General features: G+C 41.4%; 1 non-coding gene across 1 annotated transcript; it reads right to left on the bottom strand.

Moving 5' to 3' along the window:
- Positions 1 to 11,800: 11,800 nt before the first annotated feature.
- LOC118021442 lies at positions 11,801 to 11,869 on the bottom strand. The gene has a single exon (XR_004682184.1). It is a non-coding gene; the product is annotated as a small nucleolar RNA SNORD2 (small nucleolar RNA).
- Positions 11,870 to 13,305: the final 1,436 nt, after the last annotated feature.

Raw genomic sequence — 13,305 nt, 5'->3', positions numbered from 1 at the left:
CGCTACCTTCTTCTTCTTTTTTTTCCCTTAACATATATTGCATTATTTGTTTCAGAGGTACAGATCTGAGATTCAACAGTCTTGCACAATTCACAGCGCTTACCAGAGCACATACCCTCCCCAGTGTCTATCACCCAGTCACCCCATCCCTCCCACCCCACCCCCTACTCCAGCAACCCTCAGTTTGTTTCCTGCAATTAAGAATTCCTCATATCAGTGAGATCATATGATACATGTCTTTCTCTGTTTGACTTATTTCACTCAACAAAATACCCTCCAGTTCCATCCACATCGTTGCAAATGGCAAGATCTCATTCCTTTTGATGGCTGCATAATATTCCATTGTATATATATATACCACTTCTTCTTTATCCATTCATCTGTTGATGGACATCTTGGCTCTTTCCACAGTTTGGCTATTGTGGACATTGCTGCTATAAACATCGGGGTGCACGTACCTCTTCGGATCCCTACTTTTGTATCTTTGGGGTAAATACCCAGTAGTGCAAATGCTGGATCATATGGTAGCTCTATTTTCAACTTTTTGAGGAACCTCCATACTGTTTTCCAGAGTGGCTGCACCAGCTTGCATTCCCACCAACAGTGTAGGAGGGTTCCCCTTTCTCCGCATCCCCGCCAACATCTGTCGTTTCCTGACTTGTTAATTTTAGCCATTCTGACTGGTGTGAGGTGGTATCTCATTGAGGTTTTGATTTGGATTTCCCTGATGCTGAGCGATATTGAGCATTTTTTCATGTGTCTGTTGGCCATTTGGATGTCTTCTTTGGAAAAACGTCTGTTCATGTCTTCTGCCCATTTCTTGATTGGATTCTTTGTTCTTTGGGTGTTGAGTTTGATGAGTTCTTTATAGATTTTGGATACTAGCCCTTTATCTGATATGTCATTTGCAAATATCTTCTCCTATTCTGTCGGTTGTCTTTTGGTTTTGTTGACTGTTTCCTTTGCTTTGCAAAAGCTTTTTATCTTGATGAAGTCCCAATAGTTCATTTATGCCCTTGCTTCCCTTGCCTTTGGCGATGTTTCTAGGAAGAAGTTGCTTCGGCTGAGGTCAAAGAGGTTGCTGCCTGTGTTCTCCTTTAGGATTTTGAGGACTCCTGTCTCACATTGAGGTCTTTCAACCATTTGGAGTCTATTTTTGTGTGTGGTGTAAGGAAATGGTCCAGTTTCATTCTTCTCCATGTGGCTATCCAATTTTCCCAACACCATTTGTTGAAGAGACTGTCTTTGTTCCATTGGACATTCTTTCCTGCTTTGTCAAAGATGAGTTGACCATAGAGTTGAGGGTCCATTTCTGGGCTCTCTATTCTGTTCCATTGATCTATGTGTCCGTTTTTGTGCCAGTACCATGCTGTCTTGATGATGACAGCTATGTAATAGAGCTGGAAGTCCGGAATTGTGATGCCGCCAGCTTTGCTTTTCTTTTTCAACATTCCTCTGGCTATGCGGGGTCTTTTCTGGTTCCATACAAATTTTAGGATTATTTGTTCCATTTCTTTGAAAAAAGTGGATGGTATTTTGATGGGGATTGCATTGAATGTGTAGATTGCTCTAGGTAGCATTGACATCTTCACAATATTTGTTCTTCCAATCCATGAGCATGGAACGTTTTTCCATTTCTTTGTGTCTTCCTCAATTTCTTTCATGGGTATTTTATAGTTTTCTGAGTAAAGATCCTTTGTCTCTTTGGTTAGATTTATTCCTAGGTATCTTATGGTTTTGGGTGCAATTGTAAATGGGATCGACTCCTTAATTTCTCTTTCTTCTGTCTTGTTGTTGGTGTATAGGAATGCCACTGACTTCTGTGCATTGATTTTATATCCTGCCACTTTACTGAATTCCTTTTTGAGTTCTAGCAGTTTTGGGGTGGAGTCTTCTGGGTTTTCCACATAAAGTATCATATCATCTGCAAAGAGTGAGAGTTTGACTTCTTCTTTGCCAATTTGGATGCCTTTGATTTCTTTTTGTTGTCTGATTGCTGTGGCTAGGACTTCCAATACTATGTTGAATAGCAGTGGTGATAGTGGACATCCCTGCCGCGTTCCTGACCGTAGGGGGAAAGCTCTCCGTTTTTCCCCATTGAGAATGATATTCGCTGTAGGTTTTTCATAGATGGCTTTTATGATATTGAGGTAGGTACCCTCGATCCCTATACTCTGAAGAGTTTTGATCAAGAAAGGATGCTGTACTTTGTCAAAAGCTTTTTCTGCATCTATTGAGAGGATCATATGATTCTTGTTCTTTCTTTTGTTAATGTATTGTATCACATTGATTGATTTGCAGATGTTGAACCAACCTTGCAGCCCAGGGATAAATCCCACTTGGTCGTGGTGAATAATCCTTTTAATGATACTGTTGGATCCTATTGGCTAGTATTTTGGTGAGAATTTTTGCATCCATGTTCATCAGGGATATTGGTCTGTAATTCTCCTTTTTGATGGGGTCTTTGTCTGGTTTTGGGATCAAGGTAATGCTGGCCTCATAAAATGAGTTTGGAAGTTTTCCTTCCGTTTCTATTTTTTGGAACAGTTTCAGAAGAATAGGTATTAATTCTTCTTGAAATGTTTGGTAGAATTCCCCTGGGAAGCCATCTGGCCCTGGGCTTTTGTTTTTTGGGAGATTTTTGATGACTGCTTCAATTTCCTTAGTGGTTATAGGTCTGTTCAGGTTTTCTATTTCATCCTGGTTCAGTTTTGGTAGTTGATACATCTCTAGGAATGCCTCCATTTCTTCCAGGTTATCTAATTTGCTGGCATAGAATTGCTCATAATGTGTTCTTATAATTGTTTGTATTTCTTTGGTGTTGGTTGTGATCTGTCCTCTTTCATTCATGATTTTGTTGATTTGGGTCATTTCTCTTCTCTTTTTGATAAGTCTGGCCAGGGGTTTATCAATCTTGTTAATTCTTTCAAAGAACCAGCTCCTAGTTTCGTTGATCTGTTCTACCGTTCTTTTAGTTTCTATTTCATTGATTTCTGCTCTGATCTTTATTATTCCTCTTCTCCTCCTGGGTTTAGGCTTTATTTGCTGTTCTTTCTCCAGCTTCTTTAGGTGTAGGGTTAGGTTGTGTACTTGAGACCTTTCTTGTTTCTTGAAAAAGGCTTGTATTGCTATATACTTTCCTCTTAGGACTGCCTTTGCTGCATCCCAAAGATTTTGAATAGTTGTGTTTTCATTTTCATTGGTTTCCATGTATTTTTTTAATTCTTCTTTCATTTCCTGGTTGACCCATTCATTCTTCAGTAGGATGCTCTTTAGCCTCCATGTATTTGAGTTCTTTCCGACTTTCCTCTTGTGATTGAGTTCTAGTTTCAAAGCATTGTGGTCTGAAAATAGGCAGGGAATGATCCCAATCTTTTGGTACCGGTTGAGACCTGATTTATGACCTAGGATGTGATCTATTCTGGAGAATGTTCCATGGGCACTAGAGAAGAATGTGTATTCCGTTGCTTTGGGGTGGAATGTTCTGAATATGTCTGTGAAGTCCATTTGGTCCAGTGTGTCATTTAAAGTCTTTGTTTCCTTGTTGATCTTTTGCTTAGACGATCTGTCCATTTCAGTGAGGGGGGTGTTAAAGTCCCCCACTATTATTGTATTGTTGTCGATGTGTTTCTTTGCTTTTGTTATTAATTGCCTTATATAATTGGCTGCTCCCATGTTAGGGGCATAGATATTTACAATGGTTAGATCTTCTTGTTGGATAGATCCTTTAAGTAGGATATAATGTCCTTCCTCATCTCTTATTACAGTCTTTGGTTGAAAATCTAATTTGTCTGATATAAGGATTGCCACCCCAGCTTTCTTTTGGTGTCCATTAGCATGGTAAATGGTTTTCCACCCCCTCACTTTCAATCTGGGGGTGTCTTTGGGTCTAAAATGAGTCTCTTGCAGACAGCATATGGATGGGTCTTGTTTTTTAATCCAGTCTGATAGCCTGTGTCTTTTGATTGGGGCATTGAGCCCATTTACATTCAGGGTAACTATTGAAAGATAGGAATTTAGTGCCATTGTATTGCCTGTAAGGTGACTGTTACCGTATATTGTCTGTGTTCCTTTCTGGTCTATGTTGCTTTTAGGGTCTCTCTTTGCTTAGAGGACCCCTTTCAAGATTTCCTGTAGGGCTGGTTTTGTGTTTGCAAATTCCTTTAGTTTTTGTTTGTCCTGGAAGCTTTTTATCTCTCCTTCAATTTTCAATGACAGCCTAGCTGGATAGAGTATTCTTGGCTGCATATTTTTCTCATTTAGTGCTCTGAATATATCCTGCCAGTCCTTTCTGGCCTGCCAGGTCTCCGTGGATAGGTCTGTTGCCAATCTAATGTTTCTACCCTTGTAGGTTACATATCTCTTCTCCTGAGCTGCTTTCAGGATTTTCTCTTTGTCTATGAGACTCGTAAGTTTTACTATTAGATGTCAGGGTGTTGACCTATTTTTATTGATTTTGAGAGGGGTTCTCTGTGCTTCCTGGATTTTCATGCCTGTTTCCTTCCCCAAATCAGGGAAGTTCTCTACTATAATTTGCTCCATTATACCTTCTGCCCCTCTCTCTCTTTCTTCTTCTTCTGGGATCCCAATTATTCTAATGTTGTTTCGTCTTATGGTATCGCTTATCTCTCGAATTCTGCCCTCGTGATCCAGTAGTTGTTTATCTCTCTTTTTCTCAGCTTCTTTATTTTCCATCATTTCATCTTCTATATTACTGATTCTCTCTTCTGCCTCATTTATTCTAGCAGTTAGCGCCCCCATTTTTGATTGCACCTCATTAATAGCCTTTTTGATTTCTACTTGGTTGGATTTTAGTTCTTTTACTTCTCCAGAAAGGGTTTCTCTAATAACTTCCATATTTTTTTCAAGCCCAGCTAGTATCTTTAAAGTGATGATTCTGAACTATAGATCTGACATCGTACTAATGTCCGTATTGAGTAGGTCCCTGGCAGTCGGTACTACCTCTTGTTCTTTTTGTTGAGGTGATTTTTTCCGTCTTGTCATTTTGTGCAGAGGAAAATAGATTAATGAGAGAACAAAATGCTAGTAGAGTAACAATGTCCCCAGAAAATATACTCTAAACAAATCAGAAAAGACCTGAAGCAGTGGGAAAAGAAAGGGAAAGAGAAAAAAGAAAAAGAAAAAAAAAGAAAAAGATAAAAACAAAAACAAACAAAACAAAACAACAACAACAACAACAAAAAACCAGAATGTGATCAAATATGATCAGGCTGGTATATAGATCAGTGCCACACACTAGATTTGGGGTGTATTTTGGTCTTTTAGAAGAAAGTGCCTCCCAAAATTTTAAAGAAAGAAAAACTTATATATGTACAAAAATAAGGGTTGATATGATGAAGGGATGGAATATGACTGTAAAGATGGAAATTATGAAAAATTTTATAAAAGGAATTGATAAGAAGTTGCTTGAAAAAAGAAAGAAGAGGATTTAAAAAAAGAAAAAAAAGGAGAGAATGTGATCAGGCAGGGGAATAGAAAACACCATATACTAGAGATTTAGGGTATATTTTAATCTGTTAGAAGAAACTATCTCAAAATTTTAAAGAGAGAACAACTTATATATATAAGCCAAAAATATGGGTAACTACTATGAAGGGATAGAATATGACTCTAAAAATGAAAAATAAACATGTTTTTTTTTAAAAAAGGGATTGATAAGATGTTGAAAAAGGGAAAAAGAAAAATTCAAAAAGAAATAAAAAGACAAAAAAGACAGTTAAAAAAAATTAACTTTAAAAGACTAAAGAATCATGGTAAAAAAGCCATGAATTCTATGTGCAGGAGTCCCCTAGCGCTGGAGTTCTGCCGTTCTCATTGATCGGTAAACTTGGTCTTGGCTGGCTGTTCTCGCTGATCTTCTGGGGGAGGGGCCTGTTGCCGTGGTTTCCAAACGTCTCTGCCGGAGGCGGAATTGCCCCGCCCTTGCCCCCTCCCGGCTAAGTAATCTGCTCCGGTTTGCTCTCCGGGGCTTTTGTTCCCTGCGAGCTTTCCGTACAGCTTTGGAGGCGGAGAGTGAAGATGGCGGCCTCCCAATCTCTGCCCCGGAGGAGCCGAGAACTCGGGGCCCTGCTCCTCAGTGCGCCCCCAGAGAAAAGCCGCCAGTCACTCCCGTCTCCCCGGTCTCCGGCCGCACTCCGTGCTCACCCGGCCTGTGACCGCGCGTTTCTCTCTCTGGCACCCGACCCCGGGTGGAGTCTCCAAACCCAGAAGATCCCCACGGTGCACTCCCGCGCGGCTCCTCCCGGGGGGGAGGAAGGTGAGTCTCCCCGGATCTGCCGCTTGTTGGGTCCCTGCTGGAGGAGCAGGGGCCCGACTGGGCCGCGGATCCCGGTTTATGGCCACCCCGAGCTGAGAGCCCGCGCCTGGGCTCCGCCTCTGCAGCCGGCTTCCCTGCTCCGATCCCTGGGAGCTCTGCCGCACTCAGGCACCCCCGGTCTTTCTGTGACCCCGAGGGTCCCGAGACCACACTGTCCCGGAGGGTTCCACCCCCCGCTTAGCCAGCAGAGTGACGTCCCGCAGCGGAGCAGACTTTTAAAAGTTCCGATTTTGTGCTCCGTGGTTCTATCACTTGCCAGAAGTGGCCGACGGAGGCCCCTCCCCCACTGTCTATCCTCCCGAATATCGCCTCGGATTCACTTCTCCGCACGTCCTACCTTCCAGAAAGTGGTCACTTTTCTGTTCAGAGAGTTGTTGCTATTCCTTTCTTCGATCTCCTGTTGGGTTTGTAGGTGTTCAGAATGGTTTGATCCCTATCCAGCTGAATTCCCGAGAGGAGACGAAATCCAGGTCTCCTACTCCTCCGCCATCTTGCTCTGCCCCCAATGCACTTATTTCTAATTCATTTTCCCAGGAGGACCCATCAGTGATGAACATTCTTCCATGTGAATCATCTAGTCCAGTGTTTCTCAACTTTTTTTTTTTTTTAACGTTTTCCCTTCGAGGAGAATTTTTAGACATTTTTTTCCTAATCCCTCTTCCCACCATGGAATTCTAACACCACAGTTAGACTGTATTTCTCTTTATGCCCCCCTGGGCACAAACCACTGAATACCCAAGTTCTTTTTGGTCCCCCATGAACCAATTTTCACCCTCTTAGGGGTGATATCCTCCCGGTTGAGAATGCTTGATCCAGTCAAATCCTAGATAATTCTTGTTACCCTTGCCATCTCCAAGAACCCCAGTGTCACCCTAAAGACCATTTGCCTTCATACACATTATTCAGCTTCCAATCCAGTAAATTTTAGTAGTTACAACATTCTTAATCCTTCCTTCACTCTTTTATCTGTCCTGAAACAATTTTAATCATTGTGCAAAAACATTGCTTGTGTTGTTTAAAAAAATGCTAAGTGTAAAAGGGGAACAGGCTGTCCTAACAGGGACCGTTCCTACCTGAAGCATTCTGGCACCAGCAGCTTCAGAGCTGAATTTCGGTGACTGCCACCAAGCCTTCGGACAGAACCTGAGGCTGACCAAATTTGCCTTTGCTGTTGTCCCACTTCCCTTTCTCACTTCCTAATTCTCACAACCCATCCAAGAGATCCACAGAACCCAAGCCTCTGCCCACCCCAGGGTGCCTACCTTCTACATCAGCATCCTCCTGCTCAGTCATCTCCCTCACAACCCCAGATTAATTCCAGAACACATTTGGCTCTTTTGAAAGGGTTTGATCTCTGCAATGTCTTAAGCAGAGCTGAGAAAGCCCATGCATCCATCCATGCATCCATCCATCCATCCCTCCCTCCCTCCATCCCTCCCTCCTTCCTTCCCTCCCTCACCGCCCCCCCACCCCACCCCAGATAGATACTGAATACCTACTTTATCCCAGGCGTTTTGTGGGCTGGTAAGAATACAATGGTTAGTGTCATGTCTGGGATTTGATTTTACCCTATTTACAAGTTAATAAGTTAGACTGTTACTGTTTCATGGATGTTAGCATGACACATGAGACTCCTGGGTCAGAGACACAAGACTTTACCATCCACAGAACAACAGAGAGCTGATGGCAAATAAAATGGTTTCAATAAGGAAATTAGTCAACACTGAAAGCTTTTGTAAGGTCAAAGTGAGATTAATCCTGAAAAATGCCCATAGATGTAGTGACATGGAGGTTAAAGATCACCTTGATAACAGCCGTTTTGGTAAACTGACAGCAGGGAAGCCAGACTGGAATGGGTCGAGAAGTAATTGGATTAAGGACGTCTTTCAAGAAATATATGAAAGAGAAAAGACTAGACAGTGCTCAAAGGGGATATGGAATCTGGGGAGGGTTACTTCATCTGAAGTAAGACCAGTTGAATAAACGTTAACTGGGAGGGAGACAGGCGTAGGAGAGAGTGAGAAGTGGTGACTGAGAACTCGAGACTCCTGAGGTGAGTAGGACCAGGGCCCGCAGCACAGATGAGACACTGAGCCTCTCACAGGAAGCACGGCTTGGCCGGGGTGAGGTGCAGAGCAGACGGCTGTGTGACGCTAGAAGGAGGATGCTGGGGACTGTCAACATCCAGGGTTAATACTACACTCTATGAAACAATCATCTCTTCAGGGGGAAGGGGAACCAAAAACAGAGTAGAGTAGAATATATTTCTTCTAAATGTGGAAACGTTTTTCAGGACAATTTTTGCCCATTTTGTTTCTGAAAAGACAAAAAGGAAAGGTATTAAGTAAGCAGCACTTACAGTCTTCCCCCAACTGTCCTTCCTCAGAAGGAGGACTCCAGGGCCTACCATCACTGAACATCATTGAAGGAAAGAGGTCAAGGATACTAAGAGATTACTGGAATTGTGGTAGACTCCCATAGAAGGTTCACAATATGTCAGACCCTCTTCTAATTATTTATATATACTTTTTTTTTTTCACTCCTCACAGTCACCCTATGAAGCCAAGGAAACTTGAGCTACAGAGAGTTTAAAGTAACTCGCCCAAAGATCCACACAGTTAGTGAGATGGCAGATATTCCAACATAGGCGGTCTGGCTCCACTTGGTATGTTCAACCACGTACGCCATGCTGCTGCTATTACTGAGGACCCAGTAAAGAGTAATCCAGGGATGAGCAGAGACAAGAGGTGCTGGAGGGAGAGATGAGGAGACAGTTTACGGCTGGGGGAGAGGTGGATCCATTAAACCTCAGGTACAATGGGCCACCTTAATCTGGACTGTAAGCTAAAACACCATCACTACAGTGGTTTAAACAAATGATCAAGACTCATTTATTTAGGGGAGCCTGGGTGGCTCAGTTGGTTAAGCAACTGCCTTCGGCTCAGGTCATGATCCCAGGGTCCTGGGATCGAGCCCCGCATCGGGCTCCTTGCTTGGTGGGGAGCTTGCTTCTCCCTATCCCTCTACCTGCTACTCCCCCTGCTTGTGCTCTGTGTGTCAAATAAATAAATAAAAAATCTCTTAAGATTCATTTATTTAAATGCCAATTCTACTCAACTAAATTTATAATGTATCAGTAAATATTTCATTTTTATAAATAGGCCTGAAATGTAATTTTGAAACAAAATCAATATGATTTTTATTATAACCAACAGTGATATTAGAACTTCATTCGGGTTACGAAAACAGCCTCATAGCTGGACTAGATCATCAAATATGTGACTAAGATGTTACAGATATGTGAATGATTTGCCCAACTTGTGCATTTGTACTATGATATGTATGGTAGATTCTTATGGCAAATGCTCCCCAATAAACTACATTTCCCTCTACCTATGTGACTTGTGATGGGTCAGGAAATGATACACTGGCAAACACATGCAAGCAGAAGCCTGAAAAGGGCTTGCAGATTGGAGTTTGTCCTCTCTTGCTGCTGGAAAGCCTTCCACTGCCAAGTGAATAATCCCAGGCTAAGCTGCTGGAGACACGCGGGCCAGCCAGCAGCCAGCCAGCACTTACCTCCAGACACGTGCAACTAAGACAATGCCCCCAGCGGACCCACCTGCTGGCTGCAGCCACATGAACAAGTCTAGGCAAGAGCCTACATTTCTGACTCTCAGAACTGCGAGTTAAGTATGGCTGTGCTTTTAAGCTACTAAATTTTGGGGGCGGGGGTGGTTACTCAGTGAAGGATAATTGAAACAATACATAAAAATCGAGGAAGGCTAGCTGCTGTATTAAATGACCCCCAAATGCACAACGGCTTAAATACAATAGACGTTTTCCATTCATAGAAACAGTTCAAGAAGGTTTCAGATTGGTGGCAGGGGGCTCTGTTGAATACAGTATCTCACGGACCCGGGCTTTCAGTTTTTGCCATTTTCAATGTGTAGTTGCCATGGTCACGTAAGCACCGTAAACCAGATAGCAGAAGCAGAGAGAGCACGGAGGGCAGCAGATGGGAGACTGTATTGGCCCACTCAAGAAACAAGGCACGGCCCTTCTATTCACATTTCAAAGGTAGAACCAATCACATGGCCAACCCTAACTGCAATCAAGGAGTCTAGTTGTGTGACTGGGAAGGTGAGCAAACAGTCTGATGAACTCACAGTTCGATGCTATAGACTTATATTAGCTTTTTAGGCACAATGAGAACACAGGGAACCTAATCCATGTAAATCTTCATTTCTTCATCTACAACACAGGGAATCATTGTTTTTGCTAGGTTGTTATAAGGATTAAATGTAAAGTACTTGGTAAGAGTGTCTGGCACGTGATAGGCATTCAGTAAATGGTAGCTATTAGCATTATTACTGTTACTAAGTTGAATGGTGTGAGAAATCAAAGAGTATGGAAAGGAGTCACACTAAGCTATCCAGAGAGCAGTAACATTAGTCATGACATGTCCAAGTGCAGTCACAAAAGTCTAACTCAAACCAGTGTTATCAAAAAAGGGAAGGGACTTATTAGGATAGAAAGACAGGGTGTAGCTCTCCATGTCAAAGGAAGACCTGCCAAACTGGAACCATCACCAAGATTTCAGAGGTTGGAACTCTCTTCCCTTTTCATGTTATATGCCACTTACATAGATCTTTGCTTCATTCTCTCCAATGACACACCCTTTGCATGTTTCAACAGGCTCCAGAATTTTTCTGCTAATTTTCAAATATATGATAATATTGTTGTAGTTGTATTTTTAAAGGGTGTCTATTGGCCATGAGTTGGTAATTGCTGAAGTTAGGGGATGGGGACATGGGAGTTCACTACACTGTCCTCTCTACTTCTGTATACATTTGAAAATTTCCACTAAACAAACAAAAGAAAACAAAAGCCCAAGACTGATCTCATCTTGACTTAGATTCAAGAAGAAAGAGGGATGCACTTGACTGGCCCATCTTACATCACATTTTTAAGCAGAGATTTTCCGCTTTGATGAAAACTCTATGTACTACAAGGGAAATGCTGCCATGATCAGCACTATCATCTGTTTGGCTGTGGGTTTTCTGGATTTTGAGAGACATGGCTAAAGTGATATAGAGACATCAGGACTTGAATTCAACTACAACCTTTTCTTGACCTTACTGAGAACACATTCCCCACTTTCCTCACACCGTGTCACCTTAAGAAAGGTTGAGCTATTTTGGCAGCATTTTCCATGAGTACCTTCATATTTAATAGTCTCAGGAGAGAATAGATCAGAGAAAAAAGCACAAGAACTATAAAAATTACAGATCTACTTTCTAGTGATGGGGACAATAAACTCAGGATAGTCACGTATGTATTAAGGGTATCTAATCAGAATATCCAGTACATAAGAGATCCTCTGGTCAGCAGCAGAAAATAAAAGAGGTTGAGAACAGCTACTACTCTTTCTTATAAGATTTTTTTCCCCCCCAAATAGCCAAGTGATTAGGAATGAGTATTCTCTTCATTTCAGGTCAGTCCCAAAAGATGATTGCCATCATTTCACTATAGGATGTATTTTCTGAAGAAAAAAAAAAATCAATTTCTCTGTATTACATTCTTCATAATCATATCCTATGAATTGGTTGATCTCATCTATTATACTGACCACATAAAAAATAAAGGCTAAGGGGAAAGATGCTGATAATCTTAGAAAAAATTCTAAGGATGTAGGAAGCATTTGTTGACTACAATCTAGTACTCTGTCCAGAAAGAAAGAGCATATTGGAATATAACCTTTACAACTAAAATCTTTGCTAATCAGTCTTGATATTCAAATCATTTTGTATCCAAGTCAGATTTTTATTTTCACAAAGGTGAAAGGACTGTCCTTTCCAAAGATAGATATCACAACATATTCCATCCTACATGTTTTTGTTTGTTTGTTTTTACACACCATGTAACACTAACATTCCTTCCATTGGGTGGTAGAGTCTGTGTCTTCTCCCTGTGAACTTGGGAAGAACTTGTGTCCCCCTCGACCAATGGGGTACAACGGAAGTGACTCTATGTGACTTTGAGACAAACTCACAAGGAAGTCATGCACTTCTGCCTTGCCCTCTTGGGGCAACTGTTCTTGGAATTGAGCCACTGCTCTATGAGGAAGTCATGCAGCTACATGGACATGTCATGTGTAGGTATGCCAGCAAACAACCGCCATTGAGGCCCCAACCAACACCTAACATTGGCCACTAAATGTGAGAGATTGAGCCTTCAGCTGATTCCGGCCCCAACCCACTGAGTCACTGCCATCTCTAGCTGATAATGCACGAAGCAGAGATGAGCTGTCCCTGCAATCCCAGCCCAAATTGCAAATTTGGGAATAAAATAAATGATTGTTGTTATTTTAAGCCACTAAGTTAGAGGTGATTTACGATGCAGCAAAAATAATTGAAAAAATAAATATGACATTATTAAATAAGTAAAACTTTTGCCTTTTGTATATGGCAGAATAAATTGTTGAATGAGTATGAATAAGTGGAGTATTTTGAAGCAGTCATGAGGGATGAATTAGACTTACAGGTAGCCATATAAATAGATCTCAAAAAATATAGTGGAAAAAAATGAATAATCCAAATGATAGACAAGAAACATTTATATACATTTTAAAAATATACTCAAAGCAATCACATATATTTTTCAGATTCATAAAATCTCATCAATATATAGAAGGTAAATCAGAAGGACATACATTAAATGTAACTAGGGTGTAGGTCTATGGGAGTGGGAATGGGGACAAAGGAAGAAAATAATTTAAAAGAAACAACCACGAAAAACCCAAAACAAAGAGTGTTGTTATGTAATTATAAAACTCAGTTCACATTTCTTCTGAGCACACAGTTAAAATCTACTTTCCAGCCTCTTGTGCATTTAAGTGTGGGCACATGATTGCATTTTAACCAACGGAATGTAGGCAAAAGTGATATATGCTATCTCCAGGCCAG

The sequence above is a fragment of the Mirounga leonina genome, unplaced genomic scaffold, assembly GCF_011800145.1.
Source record: "Mirounga leonina isolate KUSES-001 unplaced genomic scaffold, KU_Mleo_1.0 Mir_174, whole genome shotgun sequence".
NCBI lineage: Eukaryota > Metazoa > Chordata > Mammalia > Carnivora > Phocidae > Mirounga > Mirounga leonina.
The sequence above is the reverse complement of the archived record's forward strand: the minus strand, read 5'-3'. Positions and strand labels throughout refer to the sequence as shown.